Source organism: Hermetia illucens, chromosome 3, assembly GCF_905115235.1.
Source record: "Hermetia illucens chromosome 3, iHerIll2.2.curated.20191125, whole genome shotgun sequence".
Classification (NCBI taxonomy): Eukaryota; Metazoa; Arthropoda; class Insecta; order Diptera; family Stratiomyidae; genus Hermetia; species Hermetia illucens.
The window spans coordinates 64,378,060-64,402,022 of record NC_051851.1 but is presented as its reverse complement, the minus strand read 5'-3'; the positions used below and the strand labels follow the sequence as shown (position 1 = coordinate 64,402,022).

Here is a 23,963-nt window from a genome sequence, read left to right as displayed (position 1 = left end):
AAAATTCCCATTTGAAGAATTATTAAATCGAACAAAAAATACGATCGCAACTGAATGGAGCAGCAAAGTTAAGTTTTCTTCGACACAAAAGCTGCAAAGAAGGTATTGAATTCCAAACCGGAACAAACAACAAAGAAACTATTATAAATATAATTCCTGCCTTTATTTATGTGCATAGTTTGGATACATATGTAAGCGAATAATTTCATTTTTAACGGAGAAGACTATAGTTCGAATAAATAACGGCGAATGCTTAGATTGGCGACGAATTTTCAATTCTTCGTTTGTTCTCACCAAAAATTATTCCCATAGATAAGAATCTTAAACGATTCTGAAGCAGACTTTGAGACAGAATACACTTTTCATATTTATATCGAAATTTAAGTAACGGATGTTTGAGCCCAGAGAAAAATAACCTTGAAAATGGTTGCACTAATCAAAATGAAAATCAAGAGGTCTTTGGTCAAAATATGAAATTTGCTAACAAATGAAATTCGGTGATTGGTTTAATAAATTGATATATCAATGAATGATTTTGCACTTTTATTTATACTTGATTGAAGCATTCGAATGGCTCGTGATTATATATTTATTTCGGCCTATGAATACATATATGCATATGCCCATACAGTAAATTCATAAAGGACTCCAGCCGGGGATCTAAAATTATTTACGATTACAAAAGGTTGATTCTACCAAGAAGAATGTACGCAGAGGAAGTTTATACCAGCCGAAATCACCACATGCCAGACAGCAGACGGCAGTAACACAAAAGGAGGCACAGAATAATGAAAAGGCCCATAACCTTCTAAGAAAACCGTCTTCTCCTTGGTGTGCCATTCTTTTTTCCCATCCCGAAATAACTTACATGACCCAAAAGCTTAGACTGAAGCCATGCATGCCGGTTCAATCTTAGTTACTTTTTGTTGATTTTCTGAACCCACAGTCCGATGAGACGATGATAATGAACAGATAAAAATAAAAGACTTGAATGAAAAGACTGGAGATTGAGATCTAAGAAAGAATTTTAGAGGGTCAGTGGCATAGTGGACTATCAAGGTTATTGGGTGTGAATGGAATTTCCTGGTGTGGAGCATTTAGAGTTCATTTGAACAGTTTAACGGAAAAATGGTGTGTTTATTGTGGGTAATATAGAAGGTCAGTGTATAATATGAAAGCAAGAAAATATTTTGAAAAAGTTATATTCTATTATTGATCATTTCAGGAAACATCCTTGCTAAACAATAGTTCACGTATGTAGCATGATTAGAAATAAGGATAATTGAAATATTATACAATTTTTCCATTTTATTATTTTTTCGAGTTGCCTCTACTTCCCAATTTTTGTTTCAGTAATTAATTATAGAAAGCCACATCTGTTGAAATACAGCATATTCCTCATCATAAATAGTGACCAACATTACATTTTCTATAGGATTCAACAGCCTCACATGAACGACATTTTTCCTTACCGAAACAGGAACAAACCTAACACACGCAGCAGCTCTGCCATTAAAATCTTTTCACACATATTATAACAAAAATATTACTCTCCGACGAGAGCTAGTCTAACTAGCACTATGGAAACCCATTAAGAAGATTCTTGTATATAACCTCACTAATTGCGAATTGCGAATAGGCAGAGCAAAAGTCCCTATTATCAAATGCCAGCTTCCATAAAATAAAATGCACATCGACGAACATATCCCATGCTCTCAGCCCAACCAACCAATCAGGATATTCCAAGCAAAGTCGTTGAGAAATCGACGAAATAAAAGTAAATTAAACGTTATACTTTAAAGCCGTAGAGAACAATTACAAAAAGAATTAAACAGACTATGTAAATGAACAAACAAAGGTGAAAAAGACTGTATGAAGTGATCACGCCATTACTCAAACATGGAAAGAAGTGCACTTCTAATAGAGCCAGTTTCATTAAGTTTACAAAAAGCCTTCGATTCTAGAACGGACTGATGTTATTTGAGATAATAGATATTACTTTTATTAGGCTCTAAGAAGATCTCAATTTTTACCTTTGAGTCTAAAAACCATTACGTTTTCCCTATTCAAATCGTATTATTTTTATTTCAAATAATAATAAAACAGCAGGAAAAAAATTAACCGCAGAAAGATCCTGACTTCTGACAAAAAGTCATGAATTTATGCTCTTTAAGCATAAATTTGACATATTTATTTCGAATCAACTTATATAACTAAAGTAAGTCTTTTAGAATAATTTCTCTCAAAATCCACATGAAATTGATCAAGGTAGCTATAGAAAATACATTTTTGATCTATTCGAAAGTTGGAGCGAATACAATTGGTTAAACTGTTATGTACTTCGCTGACCAGCGCGGCACCACCGTTGATATATACGTAAAACACTCCCAAATTGATTGCTCAGCTCTCACCCTCAGAAAAAGACAAGCGGAGGACAGGAGTGCTTTGGACGTCATGGCATGAAGACGCCGCTTAACTCTAAAGAAGTAAAATCGGTTCAATTCTCCCAAATTTTGACTATGGCGCATTGAAGATTGACCAAAATTGGTTTTCAAAAATCGAAGTGATTCAAATGGCCTATCAGATACCCTAGTAATCAGCACTACGCTTTGTCAGCGTGTAATTAAATGCATTTTATCTACCGGGTCAGTTCAAAATAATCGAAAAATTTCATTATGTCTTACTTTGTGGGAAAAACGGATTCTTTTCTTTCTGCTCACAGACATCCTTGCAATTAGCTGACCACTGGAGGAGAAAAAGTTATTTTTGGGGCAAATGAGGGCAATTTGAATGCAATTTTGAGCAAGTATTTTAGCAGAGGTGAAAGAGAGTTTTAAAAACAAAATAAATTATTGTGAGCGAAAACAAATAAAATTCATCAATACACCGTCAATAAGTTGAACGTAACAAAGGAAACAAAGAAACCCGCCAAAAATTATCAACACAGGGGCTCATTTGATCAAAAAAGCAAGGTAACTCATGATCAGCTTAAAGAAATATATCACTCGTAATAAGAATATTTCAAGTCAGGTAAACAACAGGAATCGAAACGTGGAGGGAGTTCATTTTTATTTAAACCAAATGTCGAACAGTAATAATATAGATCGAGAAAAATGAATGAAAAAACAATCTTATAATCTAAGAAGAAAAAGTGGAATAAACATTATGGCCACTGCGGGCACTACAAGTTTTTTTAATAAATAACGAACTATAATTAATATAACAAAATTCATTACATTGAAAAATAATATGTTATCGGGAAATGATCAAAAACTCGACAAATTTAGATTCATTTTCCTTACATTCTCGTTCATTTTCCTGGTGATACAAATATGGATTCAATGAATTAATTTTCCTTAATTCTAGACACTTCCTCATATTCCCTATAAAAGGGGCATCCTCAGTTATAATATAATGGCCCGAAGATGATTACGTAGGGAGGGGATCAGACAAGACGCGATCGTGGCCAACCCTGATAGTCACTTTGTTCAACTACTAGTACTAAAGCACTCTACTTTATTGTTAAACTCTACTTTATTTGTCAAATTTATTGATGCCCTGATACATATGTTACCTAATAACTAAGTAACATATAATGTGATCTGGTCTATAGTCTCGAAATATAATCCAATTGGTAGTTAATATTGACTTGACGTCAGCCAGACTATTCACTCTTTCGAATAAAATAATATTTAAGTAATTTTAGCCAATAAATTAATCTTATTTTTTTGTAATCAGGTTTTAGTTACTAGAAATTGAATACAAAGGAAACAGAGCAGACACACTCGCATTTCAACAAATATTAAAATTTATGGCGGAAATCGAATCTGATACTTAACCAATAATTTACTTATCCAAGCAGTTTTACAGTAAAGCAACCTGGTTTCCTGGTTTCCCAAAATAACTACATCTACCCTGACACTTTTAAATGACATTGGATCTGGCTCTATGATTTGGCTCTTGTGCTAATTTCAGGGATATAATGTACAATTTTCGTCGCAATTATTTTTATCATTTCATATTATTTGTTATTTTGATCAAATTCCATTGAAATAACAGGAAATGATATTTATCATTAAATCATTTCTTAAAATAATTATCATAGATCAGATAGACCGCATGGAAGTTGATAGAAATATGGATACCTTTGTGCAACTGAACGTAGTTCCTTTTATAGAAATTGATCTCATTGTGGTTTGTTAATATCGTTTACATCCGTATCTGATAATTTTATTTTTCCTATTGTTTTCACATTAGTAGGGATTAAATCGCGCTTACTAACTTGTTTTCTTTATGTTAGAAGATTATCATATCCGATATGATGTTTCGGAATTATTTGTTTGAATAATAGAAAAAGTAGCACCTGAATCATCTTTTGATAGTAAAACGGAAAATATAGAGGAAGTTATAAAAATCGCATGCATATGTTGTACACATTCTTGAGATATGTATTATATATGCAAAAACGCAGAAGATCGTGTGTTTATATTCTAGACATATCTAAGATATCTTTTTTCATTTGAAATTTTCATTTAGACTGCATTTTAATATAAGTTTGTATCCAGTATTATGGAAATCCAATGTATGTACATACATGCAACATTTATATACGTGGGTTTATATGGATAAATACATATCTTCTATTATTTTTAAATATACTTCCCCAATACGGATACGGCAGTCAGTATAATACGCTGGTTGCATAATTTGAACATATTCAGTGTCTTTCTGAGCGATATTTATTCTGGGCGAAATCCAAACAAAAAAGTGCATCCACTAAGGGAAATGAGTAATAACTACAGGGTCCATTAATAATGCTTTGTTTTTCAATGAAATTAAAATAGATTACATTATTCAAATGTAGCATAAAACAATTTCAACAGCAATTCTTGCACTAAGTTCTTTTTGAAACAACGTTTACAATTGGTTGTAAAATTTTTAATTTTCGTTCAACGAAGGTCAAGTAATTTAAAACTATTGGACTCCCTCTTGTGACCATATGTGAAAGACACTGTTTACAAGATCCAAGTCCACATACTAGTCCAGAGCTCAGAAGCAATATCGAAGAATTCATCCGTTAAATAGAGCCTTATTTATGCAGAAGTGTGTCCAAAGTTCTGTTCAAATATTTGCTTAACACGGTTTGATTTTTGTCCCTAACTTGCCTAGTAATTCACAAGCTTCAGTAGAAAGTACTCCAAACTTTTGCCACTTTAATGGGTTTGAAACTAGAAGGTATCTTCGCTAATTTGAAGGAGTTCTAAATCAGTCTAATCATTGATATCTCCAATTTGCAAGCAAACTGCTGATATTAAAGAGTGCACGCCCGAGAATTTGTCTTCTACACTCATGTAAAATGTCCACTCTCGAAGAAACTTCTGCCAGCTCTTGAAGAATCAGTACAAAAACGGGTCAGTTTGCTAAAATGGGGTCAAAAATTTGGTGTAAATCGCACTGCAATTAAAAATAAAAATAATAAAAATAAATAAAAAGATAAATTACAGCTTATAACAGCACCCCTCAGTATAAGTACCTCTTTCCATATTAACAAATAAAATACGTTGTATTAACAGGCATGATCTGAATCAAAAAATGAAAGTGTCCACTTGTTCCAAGTTCAGATCAGATCAAGCCACTAACTCGGCAGCAGACTCGCTCTGTTTCATGGCCGAAGGGGATGAAGTCAAAACTAAGTGTCGCAAAGCGATACTGAAGTTTTGGAAACAGTGAAAGAACAAGTCTACAAATAAGCAAAGGATACTATTCAGATTATACCAAATGTCAATACGTCATATTGGGGTTTATATTGTTTAGATGTGTATGTTTCCACGCCGCTCGTTTCAATGCCTGATAATAATTCTTCAGTATCTTTTTTATTGAAATTTTTGTTATTTTCATTTCTCAATTATTTTGCTTGTTTTTCCACTAGCATAATGTTGGGACTGTATTTTAAAGTAATGAAAATAATCTTATACGAGTGTAAGCATATATAGTATACATCGGTGTATAAAGGTGAACCAATGCAGTATTAGAAGGCAATGAACCGAACAAAAAAAATAATAAAAGAAAATAAAGATCGGGCAAAATAAGGAATACATACTGCAAAAAAAATACTTAATAAATCTGGCCACATAAGTCCCTGTCAGCTAGACATTTCGTATATAATTAAAAGTACATAGACTGATTAAAACACTTCCAAACAAGGAAACCAATTCTGTGATAAGTGTTCTTTTCCGTCAATTGAAAATTATGAGAAAATAAATATTCACTCGGTTTCAGTTTTTATTTGATTTCATTATATAAAAGCAATTAAACGTATCTTTGCTCGGAGCCTTAAAGATGATAAAACAGCTTTTCACCAACAACGAATATGATTAATTAACAAGTTAAAGCAAAATATCACCGACAGTATGTAGAAATGTTTGGCGTCGAAAGGTGCCGCGCCGAAAAACGGGGGCTCGAAACCTTTGCGTCGAAGCGACTTGCTTCCCTATTGCCATCTTTCATATACCAATGTCTAATGTGGAATAATATTGAGATTGCGGTCGCTTTATTTAGTTGTTAAAGTCAATTTCATAATAAAGATGCTAAATTTGATACCTGCCTCTTTGCAAGCAAGTTGAGAAAGACCCATCTTCATTTGATATTCTATTCTCTGTAACGTTTTATATCTAAATATCGACAGAAATGGGACGCGACCCAAAGGCCGGCCGAAATAATGACTCCATCCAGATCAGACGTATTACCGAATAAAGTGAGCCAGCCCCGTTTCTAAACAGGACAAAACCTTAACAAGAAGACCTCCTTTAGGCCGATTTGCATATATAAATTTGCATCAGGAGCGTCTTACAACCTAGAATAGAATTAAACATGGCGGTTAAACACTGAGTCTCGACCAAGCGGGAAAAAGGAACAAAACAAGCAACAGCTAATCACACGTGTGGAGCTGAAAATCTTGCAACCCAAACGCCACAATCGAGATATAGAAAATACATCCTTAGTTATATTCACATAAGGTATTTGACATTTTCAGCAGTCAATTCGAGCTATTACAAAATATGTCCCACGTTGGGCACTCAATGCATATTCCTGCGCATTTATTTCAAACCTTGATCGGCTCATTATCATTCCGGTGAGTTTAACTAGTTTCACTCAGACAGCAAATTCCAACTGTGTACACTGTTGTACGTCTACCCAATCCGATAAATATTTGATGGATATCAATATTCTGTGTCCGTATATTAATATTATTGTTATGGTCCACCGAGAAAATTTAGTTAATCGTTGTTTGGGATCCTCTCTGGTTATCGTTAACTATGTTTCTTATGACGTGCTTCAGTCACCTTTTGATAAGTTTAAATAGCAGCTTTTAATTTGAACTTCTTTTTTCTTTAGCCTATGTCCCCTTCACAGGCGGGGTCGGTTCGTCGTGATCTTTTGCGGCATATAGTCGTGAGATCTTTAAATCCCCATCTAGCGCAAGTCACCGTTTCTTCGCCCGTCCTTTTGGTCGCTTACCACCGACTTCGATGTTCAGACCAATCTTGGCGAGTGAATTCTCTTTAGCGCGAATAGCATAACTATACAATCGAAGACGTCTCTCTCGCAACTTCTTCACGATCGGTCAACATTTCGGAATTGATCTGCTGGGAGGTTGCACAACCGAAGATATGACGCAATTATGTGGAAGCGGTGTCGAATTATGAATTGATAGTCAGGATTTGTGCTCTCTTTACGTTGTCACAAAAAAGGTGATTCTTCTTAGTCAGAAGGAAGCTATGAAGTTTATTCAAACTTATGAGAGGGTCGAGTTTTATGTCAGTTGATTTCCGTGACCACTGTTAATAGTCGAGTTTAATCACATTTTAATTAGAGCACTCAACCAGATGTTCTGAAAAATTATCAATGAATATTTTTCTTAAGGTCCTTTGCCAGATTCTTATGGCTTTTACGTGAATCAAAGTGTGAGGAAATGGGTTTTGTCTTATGAATTCATGCTATATATGCTTTAGTCTCGTTCTATTTAGAGAGGGCAAATACTCTGATAATTGCTTGCGACCGTTTTAAGTTTAAGTTACAAACGTTCCATTTTTCCATCACTATTCTAGTTCTAAACAAGTCGGGAAACCGAAAGCTGGACAATTCAGGTATGAAAGGTTGTGTAAATTCCTTATATAAGGACATTTGAATGTGCATTTTTTCCATTAGTACGCAGCACGCATATTATGTGGGAGTGTTCACTTTCGGGTGATATTCACATACACAGCCTTAAATGTGCAAAAAAATGACAACTTTGACCTTTTATCACTTTATTAGTAATGGTGCGATTTTCATGGTGCTAGGATGAACTTAAGGGGGGTTTGCAGCCAATTACAAAAAAAAACATAGGAATATACTATTATTTACTTCGATATCGGATATCGGTATGGAGTGTATTTCGGAGTCTAGACGCCATATAGTGGCAACCTCGTGATTTTTTTCAGATTTTTCGGTTGGCTAGTTTCTGAGAATGGGCCCGTTAAAGAGATCCCCCGCACTCCTCACCTTTCCAACAAATGTTAAAACTAAGACTTCGGAAAGTACTAATCGATGGCTTTCGTTTGATACATCACATGACTATATTTGGTGGGAAAAAAATTACACTCCCGTTTATAATTACAAAGTGTTCACAATTTCCTCCTTTCCACCAAATTTGGTGTTAATGTGCATGACGGACAGACAGACAGACGGGCAGACAGTAAACCGATTTTAATAAGGGTTTGTTTTACACAAAACCTTAAAAAGGGCATTTGTATCCAAGGACAGGAAAGCAGTTTTTAAAATGCTGACAAACGAGGCAATTTTATTAGTCACGAGAATGGAATTTTGAAAGCCTCGCGATTGCACCCATATCAGGCTTTCGGCAGAAAAAAAAAGGCGCAACTGATAACGACAAGCCAACCTCGTTTGTGAACGGTACAAAGGCTGAATAAAAAGCAAAAATTGTGTTATGTTCATAATACGAACAGGTACACAATTAACTTTGTCTAGTGTAGCAGAGAGAATTAAATAAACCTCCCTTCCCATTCGCAGCTTGTTAAAATTAACGCTGAAAGCTTCACTCCATCCATTCACTTTCTAATAAAAATATAATAAGGTTCGAATGTTTTTGCATAGCGAACCTCTCAAATTGACCTGAAATTGTAGCGTTCAGTTCAACCACAGAATAGTAAGACATGGTTAAAAGTCTTTTTTAGCCCTCGATGTTAAATATCTGCCAAATTCCATCAGATACCAGGACGTAGTCAAGATTGCCCGACTACACGATTGAGGAACTGCTTCCGGTGGACCTCAAGTGCAGGTAACGACCAAGTATAGCGTATTTTGATTAAGGACTATGTTTTCTCAGGAAGTGCACCCTGACTTGAATTTGCCGCTAATAATGAGGTAATCCTGAAGATTGTTCAAGACTTTGAGAGATGTGGCTTTGTTATTTATAAGAATGATGACAATACAAGTTTACTATGAGTTTTGGTTTAAACCAGGAACTGCAGTGAAATAGGATTATAGGTCGTCTATTGGACTTTCTCATACTCTAGAGTTTGCCAAGGGTGAGTGGATCCGATTCGACGAGGTAATCGCCGTAGTACAAAGGGATAAAGTTATGAACATTCTGACGGAAAAAAAAATCCAATTCAAAAATCCAATTCACCATGGAAATTCAGCAAATGGAGTCTGCCATTCTTGGACCTGCGAGTCATAAACAACAAAGGCAAATTCAAATTCGAAGTTTACAGGAAACCAACAGCAATTCAACGAACGATAACAACGACTTTAGTACATACCACAGCACCGAAAATGGCGGCGTATAATTCTATAGTACGCACATACCTTCTAACCAAGGCAGGTTTTGAAAGGAAAAAGAAGAACAACCTCGACAAAGCTGAGAAGAGTGGATACAAGAAGGGCCACGATCGAAAAACTAATTAGGCGGAAACCAGAACGAATATAAAATTGTTCGACCAACCGAGTACGGCTGATAAGACAAAATACAGAAGTGTGCCGATGTCCAACGATTGCGATTAAATAAAAACTCTTATGGGAAAATTTAACATAAAAGTGGTACCACCAGAGACATCACGTTTAAAAGACGACTTGACAAAGGATCCATTGAAAAAAGAGGAAAAAAGCGGCATATATAGAACAAATTATAGCGACTGCAACGAAGTCCACAAAGGACAAACCAAACGGCTTATCACGACAAAATCTTAAGAACACATTAAAGAAGCGGAAGAAGGTGAAGGACGAGGAGCCAAAATGCAAGATCAGCAGTGGCCATGCACATTATCGAAGAGGGACTTTCAGTAACAACAGATAGCCTGGAACCGGTGCGACATGTAAATAAGGTTCATACATGGGACGCATGGGAAAGCCTAGAAATAATGAGAAGGGACCTTGAAAAGCGACTTAACACCGATGAAGGAAGCTGCCCGTCAAGGCTCATTAGAATGATCGCCTACAAACGCATTACTCATTAAACGATCCTTAGTGGCACTAAAAGAATAATAGGATAATAATTTAATGATAAATAATAAATTGATGTATCTAATTATTACAAATTTTCTCGAAAACCGTAAGAACTCTTGTAGTTACACTGAAGGAGGTTACTCCCTTTTTCATACTCACGTATAACTAACTGCCTGTTCTCGAAGAAAGTTAGTGGAGAATCAGTTCAAGGACGAGTCTTTTCCCTCAACTTTAGATTAGTTATCGTTTCCGATGCTTGTGAAGCATCTGCTAAATACTGAAAAAGGGAGTAAGTAGCTCCTGAAATAAGTATTTATTTGCGAAAATCAAAATTTACGTTTAAAGTAGAAGGTATGCTTTTAGGTTGGAAGAAACAAGCAAATAATAGATTGACTAGCGGGATGAATCCGGACTAATGACTTCGACTCATTTGAATTGCCTCTCACTTCAAAGCCTCATCACAGGTTTTCTAGTTTTATGAGGACTAGGATCGGCTACAATTCCGAAATTATAGCACCTTCATGTAATCAAAGAAGGTAATCAGAACCGAATCTACAAAAGACTTATTTGAAATGGTTCTTCACGTGGAGCATTTACATAGGTAACGATATCTCTCTTTGACTGATTGGTTAAGAAGAATTATCTAAGGACATGTTTTCGGCCCAGTTATTTATGCTTTACCCCTTTAAGGGACTTTCATGGTGGTAGTGTGCCAAAGTTTTATTTTGCTTGCTCCAGTTAAAACTATTAATTATACTCTCATTTTTAGATACATCAAGTGCCAAGGATAATATTCCTCTATACTAAACTTTGGTAAGGCAGCTTTCAGGCATGCAAATACATTTTAATTGAATAAATTTTCCATCAAAGATGCCGGCTAGTGAACACAACCTAGGTATATCTATACCAAATTTAAATACAAAAATCATAATTCATAGACATTAATGTTTCAATTTAATCCAAGTCGTATACATATTAAATATTCCTCACGCCCAAAAATGACAGTAATGGGCTTTTCTCGAACAAAGGTTAAATATTGCAAATCGAATATAAAATCTATAAAATTTCCATATTAATTGATTGAATGGACACGTTCTGGTCATGCTTTACTTACTATTCACTTCCGAATAGCATAAGAAAGACCGCCAACGAATTTTAATGCTAAAATATTGCCTTGACGTATCTATACGTTCCCGGAGAATACAAAATTTTATAACAAAGGCAAATTACCCACCCATATTTCGCCGTTATTCATACGGAAGTGAATTATTTAAAATCGGAAGAGCAAATGCATAATTTTGATTATTTGGTGTAGGTGGAATTATACAATATTCCCAGATGAAATAGTAAAATATTTAGAAGGAAAATTGTATTCTAAAAGCTACTCGTCTGTTGTATCTTCCAGTTAAGTAATCACACTTTGTAATAAGAAAGTGAAATTCAGTTATAATGATAAAATGCATGTAACTATTGTTCTTGGGTAAATTTACTTTTAAATGGACCTAACGCATAAATTGTATAAAGAAATCAGATTTGCATGCTTTATATATGCATAATTCTTGCATGCAATAGTTCTGTCTCGATGGAAAGGAAGTGGATCTAAATTGTGATGTTAATCGATAGAAAATGTAATGCCAATGCAATTTCTTTTTCTGAATAAAAGAAAAAATTTGTAGGTTTACTGGATTATTTCGCAATAGAAATATTGAATGAAAAATGTGTCTCGCACCAGCAAAAATTATCCATTATTTCAGGTAAACCAAAATCCAGGTTCATATATTCCCATTGAACTCAATCTCGGTCGCTCAAACTAATTTGTATTCCAAATGTATAACATACGCGCCATAAACAATAAATACCAAATAATATGGGTGGCTTCAGAGATTTTTTGTTTAAGGTTGTCTCTGTTTATAAATATTATGCAGATGGAGTTATTTGACCGCGCCTGAAGTAACGGCTATTAGCGACGTTTGGCATAGGAAAAATTAGTAAAAATTACATTCAATTGTATTTCAATATGAACTATCGAGCTCTGAAGGAGCAGCCACTGAGAAGCTATATAGGGGATGATTATTTTCTAAATAGCGTTTGGTTAACTAGGGGTGTAGTATCTAAGTAGTATGTTATCTCAAAAGTCTGTATTCTTTCTAGAAAAAGCACTTCATAATTACAAGCAAATGAGCAATTTTTTTTTTAACTTTATATATTTTTTGGAAAAAGGTGCTCAAATGACGAGGACGTCTACTACTAAGCCTTACTTCAGCAAAACGTGTCGGTCATGCTTGATTAACACACTTACAAGCAGCTAAATGGCTGTTTTAACCCCAAATCAAGCCAAACGTTTATAGAGGTTCGGAGTTTACGACAAATTAACCTGTCCAGTGTTTTAATTTAACGACTTTCACTGATAGTCACTCTTTATCCCAAATAATCAAACAAAATTATCCCTACCATTTCAGTTGCTACCGCTTGTCTCGAACAAATGTCTTTCCTGGATTTCATCCTGGGCAGGGAATCGGGGAAGATTGCTGTTTCGTTTAATATGTATATACATCACTCGAACCAGGTTTCGTCACAAGCGGCTATCCTCCGTGAGAGATTTCATTTATCAGCACGGTGGACCTACATGAAGAGTCTTGGGACTAAAATGTCTTTCTTTTTTGAAATACATTCAACGGTGTCGGCCTCAAGTGTACTACAGTTTTGTAGTGTTTCTAGTAGGGATATGATGCGAGCGCAAAGTGATATAGAAAAGTTTACCCTATTCTTCACCAAAGTTGTTTGTTTCAGGAGGCCTCCTTCCAGACCGTAAATAGATGTCACTTTCTGAGTGACAAGTCGATATCTACTTCAGTTTTGTTTTTCACAAAAATCAATTAAAATATACAAAAAAAGACAAATTAGAGGTTAATTAACGGCAATCCAACTGACATCACTATGATATATAGAGAATATTATCCTTGTTGGGAGCAGATTAGATCGGACGGAACACAATTTAATCTCTGATCACTTATCCCGATAAAAATTTTGCAATTTATATTTGTTTAAAAGTAAAAAAAAAACGTTTGGAAATGGCAAATAATTTGATCAGTCCCCACCCACCTGATAGATGACTACATATGTACATACAGATGTCAATTATAGTGACAAATCAAATATTCTGTTTAGGTACCCCCAGCAATTATGTTCATATTGACGTAAGTCTATTAAAAGTTTAATCTTGATAAAAGAAATCCACTCGAATGCTATACTTTTATTGTACTTATTCTCATTTCAATTGTTTCCCCCTATACAAAATGAACGGCGTCAAAATCTCAAAGAGCAATCGATCGCTGAGAAATCTAATCAAAAGATATTGCTGTTTTTTGCTGGATGTTCATTGTTTCATTTATTGCACGCGAATATAATGTGTGGTATCTAGAAGCAAATACATTACTACGAATGATATACTGGATGAAGAACGAAGACCCTGTCATGAATAAGTGCGAAGTTAGTTGCTTAATGGCTACTAACTGTTTACTAATCCGCTACAAGTCAGGCACATTTGGGAAACTAGGAATAATATATTGGTCTTGTATGTATTGTATGTATTGGTCTGATGACTGACTTTCAGCTTTCAGTTGTTAAAGAAACTTTTGCAAAAAAGATAATCTTTTCTAGACTGCTTCTGCCGGATTGCACCAATGATAATCCCACTAGATTTCACAATTCTAAAGGGGTGACGGTATAGCCTGACTTAGATGGAACTTCGCGTCACTGTCACTGTTTATCAATAAAGCGCCATCTTACCACTCCTCTTTGTTCTGAATATGGACACTGTCACAAAGGACATCCGACGTTCAGCGACAACCGAGGCCCATGAAGCAAGGACTACCACTGCCAGCTGCCGTGACTAGCCCAAAACTGAGCGATTTAAATATCTTGGGTCAGTACTATCAGCCAATGGAAAACTGCATTATGAAATTGTTTCACGCATTTGCGCAACCTAGATAAAGCGGCGTTCCACAACTGGTGTTCTTTGTGATCGACGGATCAACGAAAATCTCAAATTTAAAATTTACCGCAATGTCGATTGCTCTGTCGCCTACTATGGTTCTGAGTGTTGGCCGACTGTAAAAGACAATGAACCGCGTCTTGCGATAATGGTGACGAAGACGCTGCATTCGGCTAGTGGCATGACACGACTTGATCACAGCCGAAATGAGGATATTTGTGATCGATGATCACGTAATTCGCGCTAACGAGAATTCACTTGCCAAGGTTGCTCTGAACATCCAAGTTGAAGGTAAGCAACGAAAAGGCGGAGGATTTTAAGGCCTTATGGCTGCATCCAGAACAGGCCTTTGGTAAAACAAAATGGCGCTTGTGAACGGGACAAAGGCTAAAGAAAAGAAGAAGTATATACTTTGCAATAAAATGCATTACAGCTGTGATGAGGGCCTTTAAATATTAGCTGGTCAAGGCGAATTTCGCTGAATACTACGGACATGCCCATGGGACGCAGGATAATCTTTTAAAGGCTGTGTAAATGAAGAACAGTTACCAAATAGCTTTCCAAATTTCAATGTACAAACACAACCGATCTTCAACTATTCAAAAGAAATGCCGCTGGAATTCCGTTTTGGGGTTTTTGGAGTCCGAAGTGTACAATAAGAAATGTGCAAGTGTGGACGAGTTTAAGTTACCCATTCGGCAAGAAGAGACCAGAAAACCCAAAACTTGTATAGGAACTAAAAGAGGTGATTTTCTGAAGCATTTGAGGCAAATGAAGCATGCACAAGGAGGGAGATTGTTTTAAAATTAATAAAAGTAGCCTTGAACCACGTAAAGACAAAAATCCAAAAATAGTCCTAACTAAAAAAGCTGCAAGTTTTTTCTTTGTAATTATCAGTTCAGTTATGTATTAGCGATGAAAAAAATATTGGAAATGTTGTGGTTTCATACTAGATAAATAAAAATTAAACGCAATTTCATCCGGTTCACATTTAAAACTTGTTATCTGCTTAATTATTTTAAACAACTTTATTCATAAGATACACGAAAGTATGATCTACAAATATATGAGTAAAAGTACTTGAATTGCAGGCATGATTGTGGAAATTACAGATGAATTATCATTACTTTTATTGGATAATATCTATATGTGTGTTGTACATGGGCATTTTATTATCTTGGATAAAGCCAGTCACCATTCCAGTGATAAATATGGTTAGTAATTTCTCCGTTGAAGAACAACTGGAATCAACCAGTTGAATGTTCATATACACTAGGTATGCAATATATAATATTGTAACATGTGGTGGTTTTATACTTCCCATATATGGTATAAAGTTTGCGACAAAAAAATGCCCTAAATTATTAAAATTAATCCTCAGAAAAATATTGGGTTTGGCAAATTATAAGTTTTATTGATTTCGCTAAATAATAATAATATTGAGCATTGCGTCAAACTCTTTATGTAAATAAAATTAATTCAAAAGTTTTTTTGAATAAAGTTGAATAAAATATAAAAATATACGAATATAATTTATTAATTGGCATATTTTTGGGCATATATGGAAAAAGAAAGTAACACTTTGATTGAAAACAATGAATGATTGACCGAATTTTACAAACATGTAAACCAACCAATTCCGTTCGAAAATCAGCCAGAAATGGTCATCTGGGTCTCAAAACAGAAAAGAATAATTATGATTGAAGCCCTATTATGAATGTCGGTCCAAAAAATCAAAATGCAATGTTTCTACATAAATTTGGTAATTGAACACTCTCTCGTTATGACGCAAGACTCTTCTTATTTCGCCAGAAAATTAAAAAAAAACCGTCTGACACTTGGAAGGCGCTCTAGAATGGCACAGAAGAAGGATGCTTCAGTTCAGTCAGTGTATATGCCTTATCGGTTTGTTTTAGATGATATGACGCTGTTGTTCGAAGCTAAACAGGAGAAAATGGCCACAAGATGAGTTTTTAAAACTATTATCCACAATATGCAAAAATATAGAGAAGAATTGATTGTTAGCTAATAAAGTCAGTTTTGAGGTGGATTGTGTCGGTTGTTTGGATGAGTTTCAACACTTGGAAATAAAATGCCAGTACAGTAATTCAAAAACTGTTTGGTTTCATACCACGTGCTACTGTTATTAAGAAAAAGTGACGTAACTAGGCCTATGTTAATTAATTAAAAGCTTATACATTTAAAAATACATCTAAAAGACAAATAATAGTAACATAATCCCTAAACTAGTAGTATTCGGAAAGTCAATCTTAAAATTCGTTTCTGATAAAAACTCCAGTAAAAACTTTTTCTCTACATCATCTTAAAAGTTATTCCAGTAGTTGGAGGCATTTTTTCAAACCCAACTGCATGGCTATGTCTCAAGATTATAATGAACAAGTAACTGGTAAAAAGGTTTATCATACATTCCTATTGTATCTCGAATGAAATATCAACAGATAATATGAGTATGTGTACGATGTGTCCTCTCGGTTGACTCAAAGTGCGTGCCCGGATGGGTAAAGTTCAGATCTTCCAATGGAAAGATTCCCAATCAAGAAAGATAAAGTAAGCATTGTTCAAAATATGATAACACTGAGAACGAATTTCAATTTTTTATTGTTCTCGGGTTGAAATTGATGAAGTTAGTGTCCAACTGTTGAAGTACTACACAAGTTGCAGCCATGTTTTTATACCTAAAAAATTTAGATGTATTATAATATATATATGTATATATCCATATAACTACACGAATTAGTCAAGGAATATCAGCATGAAAGTCCATTGCAAATATAACAAAAATCAGGGTTAATCACCAACGAGGCACATCCAATTAATATCCGATTGAATAGCCCAATAAAGCCATTTCCCTGAACATTTATTATGTTTGTAAACAATATTCTTTCTTCAAGTGAAATTATTTCGCCATTCCGCTTGCTTGCTCTTTATTTTTCCTTGTATCCAAATGAGATTTTCTGACTCGCCTTAACGATTTATTGACTTGATGAGTTTACTCATTCGGAGGAAAAATCACCCTGGAGTGTGACTTTTCTAGGTAATTTCTTGTTGTATCAATGCTAGATGGACGAAAATCCGGGAAATATAGTGGTTCCAGGGTATTTAATTCAAAACATATACAAAACAATTTGTTAAAACGAATGTTTGGTAAACAAAAAAATTCGAGTTAGAAGCTGGGTAGTTCCTGAACGAATAGAGAATAACTTTTTTCCGATGAATTGATGTGAGATCCGCAAAAAATTGAGATAATCTGAAACTAGTTTTTTGAATGTTTTGTTTATATTTGCCTTAAACGATTAGTAGTTACAACAGGTGAAGGTTAGATTTTTAAGTTGGCATATCATCTCCATCCCCAACGAATACTGACTTCCTCAGAATTGTTATAGGGCGATTCCTAATCTGCGATTCTAAATAACCTACCGATCAAAGTCCATTATTTGGTCATCAGCTAAAAATCTTGGATGCAACGATGTTCGTCTCGTCTAACAGAAAGATATTACCAGATCATCCCCCTTTCTCATATTGTGAGTTAAAATATGTAAGTACGTGGGCGTGTTTTAAATATTCCTCTAAGCTTAAAGGGAGGCAGTAACTGCTGCACTTCTCTTCCTCCAAGGTCGTATTTTCAAAAGATTTTAGTATTTAGATATGAAAGGTTTTGTGTATTTCCCGTGGGAGAATATTTGAGTGCCCAGCTGTTCTATTTGTCCGTAGCTAGTAATATACAGACACACATGCATGTCGCGCTTGCGTCAGACTATTTACGTTATGATGGTGATATTGACATTCAATGTTTTGGGTTACAGTAAACTTACACAAAAGAGACAACTTTGACCTTCTAGACTTTTGCCGGCAATGATAGGATACCATGAACGCATATTACTCCAAGGATTTTCACGTCTGAGTGTAATTCCGCAGATGGCTCAATGATAGTCCTTGCGAGCGTCACATTACTCAAGGACCTCCAATGGCAAGGAAGCGAGTAATTTATGTACAGTGATCATCATACTATCATTTTCAAGTTGAAGATTTGGCGAAGAACAAAACAGACGAAGAAAACTTCAGTAAAGGTTTGGACAGGCGATTGGGCAAACATAAACAGGTGTTATTGCAGGATACAATACCAACGAGAAACGTAAAACAAAAGGTGTCAATAATTGTTGGAAAGATGCAAAGAACATGTAATGCATCTATGCTAAGTCGCATATATCCAAGAAGTGGGTGATTAATTTCTAGTGGAACTAAAGATTGCCGCCAAATTTGCCTTAAAACTAGAAGACGGAATCAACTTAGCAGGCGCCGACCTGAGTTTGAACAGTTGCACATCCAATTAGGCGCATAAAGAACTGCAATTAGCAATTTCAAATCGGTAAATTGGCTCACGGGAGGATGCGTACAATGCAGTTATGTCATCAATCAAGGGTAAACAACTGTCGAACACCAACCCGCACTTTCTGCAGGATATTATTACTTCAAGTGAACATTCTTACTGTTCAAGCAGATCCCGACGATATTCCCGGGCTAGCTACAGAAGAGTTCCTCGAAGTCGCAAAGACGGATGCCGAAAATAAAACCCCAGATTGCATAGCACCTTGAATAAAGCACTCACAGTGCCGTCAAGGTAATTTAAACGCCAACTGTTCGAATGAGTCACTTAGAATAGGCTTGTTCTAATCACAGAGGGAGAGGCCGAGAGTCGAGATCTACTGGCAATGCGACCAGTGCGATAACGAAAATTTCAGAGGTAACAATGGAAATCAATAAATCTTAAACGGTAGTTACTTACGATATGAGAAATGCGTTTAATTCTTTGAGAATGAGCAAATAATTGAGGCTTTAGCCAACTGAGTCGCTCCGAAATATCTGGTCCGCTTTGCAATAGAATTCCCTTTAAAGAGGCTGCTGAATTACGATTGGGATGATGCACCTAAGACGTATCGAATAAAATCAGGGGTTCCAGCAGAACGGTTTCGATTCTCTTCTGTAGCTAATAATGTACAATAAAATTCTAACGTTACAGCTTGAAAAACGGATGACTGCTATTGACTTTGCGGATGACATCGAAGTGACAATCGTAGCACAAGATATTAAGGGAAAGTGAAATCCTGACAAACAGAAGACGCTAGCGCTCGCAGAACATGAACAGAAGTAGTTCTAGTGACTGAAAAAAGAAAGGAAACGCCGGAAAAGGTTAGGATTGGCGGACAACCATATATTCGCATCTAATTCTTGAATAAATAGGAATTATGATTGACCAAACAATAAACTTCCAAACACATCTTCAGAGTTTAGTTACAAAGGGTATAGCCGAGAGTAGTTATTTTGATCTTGCTTTATGTAATTCTTGTTTGGGATTCGGCAATGGGAGTGACTGCACAAAGAACTTAGCTATGACCTAAGCTAATTCTTTAACGGACATGGACGCGCATGTCTTTATCGCTTCGAGCTGACTCCAAATATTATATGAAAGTGTTATTTTTAACCTCCCGATATCTGCCGCTCAAAGAGTCAAGATCGAAATTGTCTCCAAGGCACTGTTGTCGCCCGAGAATATTATGGATCTCTCTGAATCAATTTGAAGGGCGGTGGTAACATTTACCAAGACGATCCACACTATGCTAAGGAAAGAGGAGCTTCAAAGAATAGTGATAAATAACCGCTGGGCACAGTTTTTAACTGATCCTCCTCCCGCGAGGTAATACCGAAAATGCAGTCCCGCGGGGTAGAACATAACACAATGGCAGAGTTTGAACATATCTAACTTCAAATGGCAAAATAAAGATAGACGAACAGACAGATAGACAATGAACCGAATTTAATATGGTTCTATTTTACACAAGTTATAGCGGTCAGACCCTTCAACAAATGATTGTGGACATTCGAAACAAATACTGGTTGGCTCGCCATTACTCATTCTCTAACGTAAAATAAAGACAAAGCAATGAAGGATAACTCAGTGGTTAGAGCACTAGGATGCCCAGGGTAATGATTACGGATAGGGCTTCATTGATTTTGCAGTCAGCAAAAATGCGGCCACTAGCTAGAGATGTTTCTCGTATCTTAATGTTCACAAACGGAATGAAACTAACCATGTGCTGATCTAAAGCCAATGGGGGACTAGCATACTTTCCGTGGCTCGGATTATGATTCAATGAAAATTACTTAGACATGAAAAAAAAAACACCATCTCCCGCATATATATCGAGAGTATGAGACAAAGATACAGGTTGGCTCCTATGCCTTTTAATTAAGCACTTGAATATGTAGTCAAAAGGTTTCCCATCTATCCCAAAACAGCTATACTATATATTAAGTGACAAATGATGTAAAAACAATGCTACTAGGCCTTGATATGACAGCGAAGGAAATCGAACTAGGATAAATGAAAGCAAAACCAAACAAAAGATGCCACCTACACAGAATATTATTATTGGTGAATTTTTCAATTTGATATATGTGAACAATAAAACTTGCTACCCGATTCTAACGGCAAGATCCACACCCAGGAGAACGAACCGATTTGTGCTGTTGTGACAGCAGCAATGAATATACTGAATACGTTTGAAAAGAGAGTCCACACAGGATATTGGAAGCAGATTATGTGGGAAATGAATGAGGCATCAGGCACAACAACGAGTTTTAACTATGGTGGCCAGAAGTCTCGACCATATGACTGATATGCACCCCACGATCTGGGCCTACCATCTACGGCATATTAACGCGGAATACTCAAGAGGAAAATCAACGGAAGCAGACCTGCCGAAAAACCGAGAAAAAGAAAAAAATACAATTCACGCCGATAGTGAATGACTATTAGATGTTAGAAATTAATGCGCGCAGTTACTTGAGCGAAACATTTGAAGGTTAATGTTGAAAAAAGCAAGCCCCGAAATATAAGAGCAAGGTAGCACTTTATATAATGACGGATGTTTTGATATATAGCGTTAATACTGTGAAAAAAGCTGTAGATTACAGAGCCTAAGTTTACAATTTGAATAAAAAATAAATGCCATGTAAGGGGCTTTACAATAGCTAACTCAATATCTTACATGGGTACTATACAGGCTAGGTGAGAATGACCCAACATCTTCATCAACCTTCTTCCCCTCTCTTAAAGCTATCTAACACCTTTATTTTACAAAACATATTAGTTGGTTGCCTGGCGATGGAGAAACTCAGACCCCCACTAGACAGTGGATTGGCTGATTTGGTTGAACGTAAATTTTCGACCTCATTACTCTGGGTTCAAATGAAAGTTCGCCATTGGTATATAGGTTCGTCCTTGCGTTCACCTTGCTACTAAAGGCTTTCTGTTTGACCTGTTTTAAATATGCTGGTAAAAAAACTGAAGTATATCCTCACTGGCAGTAAACATAGGAAAATAATAACCACAAAATGGAATCGTAAGAGATATTCTCTAATTAAGAGAAAAGGACCAGCCATTGCTAAATTCCACGATAACCTGTCCTCACTTTTTTTTTATTATTAATAAACCCCCTACAAATTAAATATAATTCTTCTATCAAAAATAAGGTAACCTTTGGAAAAAAGTACTTCTTTGCTTCAAAAATGATAGTAAAAAGCATGAAATTCACATTAGTGAAAATTATTCTCAAATTCACAACACCCAAATAGCGTAGGGTGTTGAAACTCGACCCAAACAATAATATTGAATTTTGCGTTTTATTAGGTGACAATCTGTTTACTTTCAGCGCCCATACTTATTTTCGATTAGATCATTATGTAAAAAATAAAACTCAAACTTTTGAACGAACGCCAAAAAGCGGCTTTAAAAAATGCAGACAAACATTTTCAACTGATCGTCGCGTACACGCGTTTCACTTCTTTCGAACGTTGCAGTACAAATGTTTTGTATTTATAGAGAAGTATTCAATTTTCGTTTTGAGTAGAAAAGGAATTCACTGCGATTTCCCAAATTCTTCAAGCCATCAAATGAATTTGTTTTTAAAATAATAATTATTTAGTCGGCAAGAAAAAACCATTTAGATGACATATCATTATTCGTACTGAAATTTACTGACTTCAATTCAAACATGCGAACTAGTAATTATGGCCATATCGTTGTACATATGTATATCATATACGCTTATATGCTTTAATATCTATACATATATAAAACTTTGTCAAAATACTTTCAATTTGCTTTCAGCCTTAGTCCACTGGAATGTGTGTATATATGAAAACAAAGAATGATTTTAAAACCCCATTCATTAGCTGATGCTCCGACCTTAATTTTTATATTCTCCAACAGAATCAGAAAACAAAAGCGACCTTTGAAATGTTCAAACCCCCATTATTTAAGTGTTTCGCAAGGTTATACTAATTAATAGTTCACTGTCAATAACGCATTGGAATAAAAGGGCATAGACCGCGTACCAAGTGAATTACTTCAGCAATTTAAAATGTATAGTATAATATTATATAAGGAAATGCATGCACTGCGTATGGATACGTTTATGGTGAAGATAGCACAAGTTCGTTGCTCTGAAAAAATGTTTTCTTTTGAAAATGGCATGTCATTTTCATTTCCCTGCGAAGTGGGTTTGTTCGAAATTATCGATTATCTGATGTCCCCGTGCATTATTATCTTTGTTGTTACTACGGGGCTTCTACTGACCGGACGAAAAACGCGCACGCTACATGCCCAAGTATATAATTGTCTGCAGTAGCTAGTCATGGTAGTGTGCCTAATATTAGCACCCAATGTCAAAGTCAAGACTTAATGCGTTTGTTGACCGTCGGTGGTATTGACTGTTTTGCTGGTATTCCATTATTGTAAGCAGAATTTCGAGAAAGGAGCAAGTTGACACGGATGTGAAAACTTGCAAAGAAATGAAATCAGTCAATAGTTAGCATCTGTTATAACGAGTCGTTTCAAAGCTTTTATCATAGTTTCAAATCTTTTCTAAAAATTATCACATATCTACATATCATGTGCATGCGTAACTTCACTGGTCGATAAAAAATAATGACATTTTTATGACTAGGCATATTATGTGATAACCCATTAGGCAAATATTGTTTGGTGACAAAATGGGTTCAAATAAAAGATACATTCTTCCAGCAGAAAAGTAGATTAGAAACAATAAGTAGGAGAAAAGAAACTTATCAATTTCATGGTTAATTTTACAATAGATTTTTTTCCATGAATTTTTTGTTTATGACCATAATAAGTCTACATACCAGATTACGCTTAATGACTGTTCTCAGAAATTGGAAAATATTTACTCAAGGTGAGCACAACTTTCTATTGTTTCGCAACCAATCGAGATCAATATGTCACTTGAATAAGTCAATAAATCAATAAAACTAATTCGAACGACAACTGAATTTATATGAGGCAGATATTCTCAGGACGGTCCACAATCCCCTATCAGGCGCACCTGGATGGAATTTCACTTTAAGATGCTGAGAATTACCAAAA

At 35.5% G+C, this 23,963-nt stretch overlaps 1 protein-coding gene and 1 long non-coding RNA gene across 5 annotated transcripts in view; one reads left to right on the top strand and one right to left on the bottom strand.

Annotated features, from left to right (window-relative positions):
• Positions 1-23,963, bottom strand: part of LOC119652553 — a 503,388-nt gene that overhangs the window by 96,430 nt on the left and 382,995 nt on the right. The window lies entirely within an intron of this gene.
• On the top strand, positions 1,069-1,665 carry LOC119652559. The gene is made up of 3 exons (XR_005249562.1): positions 1,069-1,158; positions 1,226-1,253; positions 1,354-1,665. It is a non-coding gene; the product is annotated as an uncharacterized LOC119652559 (long non-coding RNA).